This window comes from Palaemon carinicauda, chromosome 18 (genome assembly GCF_036898095.1).
Source record: "Palaemon carinicauda isolate YSFRI2023 chromosome 18, ASM3689809v2, whole genome shotgun sequence".
In the NCBI taxonomy this organism is placed as follows: Eukaryota; Metazoa; Arthropoda; class Malacostraca; order Decapoda; family Palaemonidae; genus Palaemon; species Palaemon carinicauda.
The window spans coordinates 115,985,749-115,990,244 of record NC_090742.1 but is presented as its reverse complement, the minus strand read 5'-3'; the positions used below and the strand labels follow the sequence as shown (position 1 = coordinate 115,990,244).

General features: G+C 35.4%; 1 pseudogene; it reads left to right on the top strand.

Moving 5' to 3' along the window:
* LOC137657506 (uncharacterized) overlaps positions 1-3,290 on the top strand; it is a 38,240-nt pseudogene extending 34,950 nt beyond the window's left edge.
* The last annotated feature ends 1,206 nt before the right edge of the window (positions 3,291-4,496 follow it).

Below are 4,496 nucleotides of genomic sequence, written 5' to 3'. Positions count from 1 at the left end.
GATGAGACTCTTTAGCTATGGTAAGCAGCTCTTCTAGAAGGGTGTTACTCTAAAATCAAACCTATTTTTATCTAGTCTTGGGTACTGTCATGGCCTCTATACCATGGTCCTCCACTGTTTTCGGTTAGAGTTCTCTTGCTTGACGGTACAGTCAGCCATTCTGTTCTATCTTGTTTCTCTTATTCTGTTTTTGTTTTAAGTTTTTATTCTTTTTATATGGAATATCCAATTTAATATTAATGTTCTCAAGATATCTTATTTTGATGCTATTTTCCCTGATAGAGCCCTTGGGCTTATAGCATCCTACTTTTCCAACTAGGGTTGTATCATAAAAATAATAATAATAATGATAATAATAATAATAATAATACACTCAGCCACTCACTCCGGCAGTACTTAGGCCTCATTTTAACCCATGACTGCCCGTGATAGGATTCTCCACTCTTCTCTATCCTGTACCTGATGTAACCATTCATTCGTCTTTCCCCAGAGATTCTTACATCCTCCTCCAAGCATCTTCTCCAATCTTTTCTTGGCCGTTCTACAGGTCTTCTTGTAGCAACCACAGCATGAAATATCCTCTTTGGAGCTCTATCCTCATCCATACGAGCCATGTGTCCTGCTCATTGGAGTTTTCTTGATCTAATTACACCACATATATTTGGTTATTTTGTACTATTTCTTATTTCTCTATTATGTCGTCTTCTCCATCAATTTATTTTTTGGTCATAGATAGACCCCTCTATTCTTCTCAGAATCACATTCTCAAAAATTCCAAATTTGTTCTCTAATATTTTTGTTAGAGACCATGTCTCGCATCCATATATCAAAACTGGTCTGATAACTGTGTTATATATTCTCAATTTTGTTTTATGGAAGATTAATCGTCGTTTAAAATCGTTTATAAGGCTGAAATAACATCTGTTGGCTGCTTCAATCCTTGATGTAACTTCTTCAGCCATTCCAGCGTTCTGCGGCATAATAGTACCCTGATATTGAAAGGACTCTACTGTTTCAATTCTGATGCCTGCAAGATCTACATTTCCCTGTAATTGTGGTGTTCTTGCTACGTCCATGATTTTAGTTTTTCCTTGATTTATCTCTATTCCCACCTGGCACGCCATTGTTTTGAACTGTGTTGTTAGGTTCTCCACCTCCCTGAGGTTGGCCACTATGATATCTATGTCATCAGCATAGCTTAAGCAGTTGACCCTTACATTATTAAAAGTGACCCCTTTTGGCCTGGCAGTTATGCTTCTTGCTACCTTTTCAATTACCAGGTTGAAGAGAAGGGGAGATAGGATGCATCCTTGTTTTCACCTGAAAAGTGGCAGTATATCTTGGGCCGCATCTAACTGAGCATAGGGCATTTCTATAACAGGCTTTCTTTACCCTTATGAGTTTTGAGGGTATTCTGAATTCTCTCATTATATTCCACATTGATATTCGGGTATGCCGTCATATGCCTGTTTGAAGTCTATGAATAAGTGGGTTTGTTGTTTATGATATTCCCAGTATTTTTCTATGACTTGTCTGAGGGAGAATATTTGGTGAATGGTAATAATAATAATAATAATAATAATAATAATGATAATAATACTACTACTACTACTACTACTACTACTACTACTACTACTACTACTACTACTACTACTACTACTAATAATAATAATAATAATAATAATAATAATAATAATAATAATATTGTATATACATGTACAATGTCACAGAACCAGTAGTCAATTTCATCCTAAGATTCCCAAGTTAATACTGGTTTCTTGGTAAATCTTTAAGAATCGTTCAGCTTTCTTAAGTTTCATCAAGATTAGATATATTCTCTGAAAATAATAATAAGAGCGAAAATTCAATTATATCTCAAGGCTTTTCTACAAAACCTAAAGCAACTAATTTCTATAATGGGTCATATTCCATTCGCCATTGTGAGGATAGGTTTCGATTACATATTAAATGGGTTCTCGTTTATAAGGTGGGGAGATAATCATATCACCTGTTGTGCATCGACGAGTTTGTCTCACTTGGACGTTAATCTTTTCTATTAAACTCTATTTTACTTAATGTGATGTAAAACGAACCTATGTCAAAAAAGGTATATCCCAAAAGTAAATAGGTCTTTTATCAACACTTATCCAGTTAAAGTTTTGGCACATAGTAATGTAAATTCTTGTTAAACTAAGCTAAGCTGGAAAATAGCAAGTTTTACAATAGCTTAGAGTTAATATTTGTATTTTTTCAAGAGTTACTATTATTCTGATTCTCCATTTATTTTCATATGCAATACTTTTCATGCACTGTTCTAAAAGACTTTTATAAATGTTCCTAATTGTGTATGTAACTAATCCATAGAATATACTGCACTAAAGAAACCTTAATTGGTAGATTTTACTTTTACTTCTATTGGCTTTTCGATGTTAATTATTTCTAATTTGCAGGTGGGGACAATGAAGGAGACTAAGGTTTTCTCGCTGGATTCCAAGACGTTGCTTTTTTGCTAAACTGCCTTAGTGCCCAGCCTTTGCCCAAGTCTCCCACTCTACACCAGAGAGGTCTCTCTGGTGATGGGTCGAGTCACGAGTTGTCGCAAAGATCATCGTCTTCTTTGTTCCTTCCTGCTTCCAAGAGGAGAAACTCTTCGCTTCACAGCGTCATGACAGAAATTAGCCCTGCGTTCCTGATATCACGGCTTCGGTCATCCACACGGCTGGCGTCATCGTCAGTCAGAAGGGTCAGCAAAAGAGGGAGATTAGCATGATACCAAAAAAAGCCAACAACTTGGGCTTCTTCGATGACAAAAGCTGTGACATTCACGGAGAAACCTTTGACACTGCGTCGAAAACCAGTCATTATATGCGATGTAATTCGCAGCCTAGGTGTACGGTCCCGATGATATTTGTGAATAAACTGAGGGTATAGATCCTTCTAGGTACAGTGTACGGGGTTATCATTATTCGTTAGACAGGCGTAAAGCAACGGCCTAAGGGTACGGTGCTCGTAGGATGTCCTCGGACGAGCTCGATGAAGGTAAGCGGAAAGAAAAGTGTAGCACGTGTGTCAAGGTGTTACTGCAACAGCGCGAGAGTGTTTTTGGCAGCGCCCACTTCAAAAGCTTCTCAACTTCCACCGTGTCTTTCCTCTCGTACAGCGGCAACTGCAGTCAAATTCCACCTGAAGTAGAGGATACTTTCCCTGCGTCTTTCCCCTTGCACGGATGTTCCTCGTCCTTGAAAAAGAAACACGAAAACGTGATACAACCAGTAAATACAACTACATAAAGAATTAGTTCAGGAAATTGCTAACCGAGGAAATGTGAGCTTACAGTGAGACTGAAATAAGAAGTTTTAGGCTTTTCATACCCACACACAGACTATTGATAGTGGAAGCATATTCTTATATTATCATATGTTTCAATGTTTGACTTCGTTTGAATCTCTCCAAGGATATAAAAACATTACTTGTCCCCTTTTGATCAACACAGAATTGGAAATATAGGAATCATATTAGGTTTGAGTCTTAAGATCTGTAATAAAAATATTGATACTTTTATGTATAAGTCATGAAAACGAAGGTGTTCATCTCAATAAATATGATTTACCTTTTCAAAACCTTTTTATGTCCTGAAATCAGTTTACTATTCAAGGAGATTTAGTTCCACGAATCAATAACTGTATTATGAAACAACAACAGCAAAGAAGCTTCATAGAAACCAGCAGCTATATTCTTATGAAACTACTGATTGAAGAAGTGTTATATTTTTTTATATATAACCTATTTTGTTTTTTTGTAAAATATACCTCATGAAGAATCAAGGTATCACTCTACCCGGAGAAATTATTCCCCTAATTACAAGGGTATATATGGTAAGAACATCCAGAGCATTACAAAATATAATCATGGATCCGTGTTGATGCTTTCTACCTTCAACGTACCTTTGAAGAAATAAGATCATATGTATATTTTAATACATATTAGGATAGATAATTCAAGATGTTGCTAAGGAAGATTCCGATCAATGAATCTTTCATTCATTGATTCATAAGTAGCTATTGATAAGGCCAACCAACCCCCAAGTAATAACTGATATCTTAGTTAACTCATTATCTACTGTTTTAGTAATGGAATAGTTTATCATTGGACGTATAGTGTTTTATGAATGATCATTCAAGTAGGGGTAATATTATTTTCTGAATACTCTGTTATGTTTGAATACCTTAATTTCAAGAGCTCAGAAAAATACGCATTTGGCTTAGAGCAATGTTTATCGCAATGATGTTACAAGATATCATTAAATCTACTTAAACTGTTTTCAAAAGAGAAATGCTTGGATAAAAGAAAATTCCTGACGTTTACATTATATTTTACCATTGTAAAATATGAAGAAATGAGTAAATAGCTTTACTAACATTAGGCAACAGAAAAAAGAACAATACTATATTTTGAAAGTGAAGTATATATGAAAACTTGTTTTTATTCTGCATGGA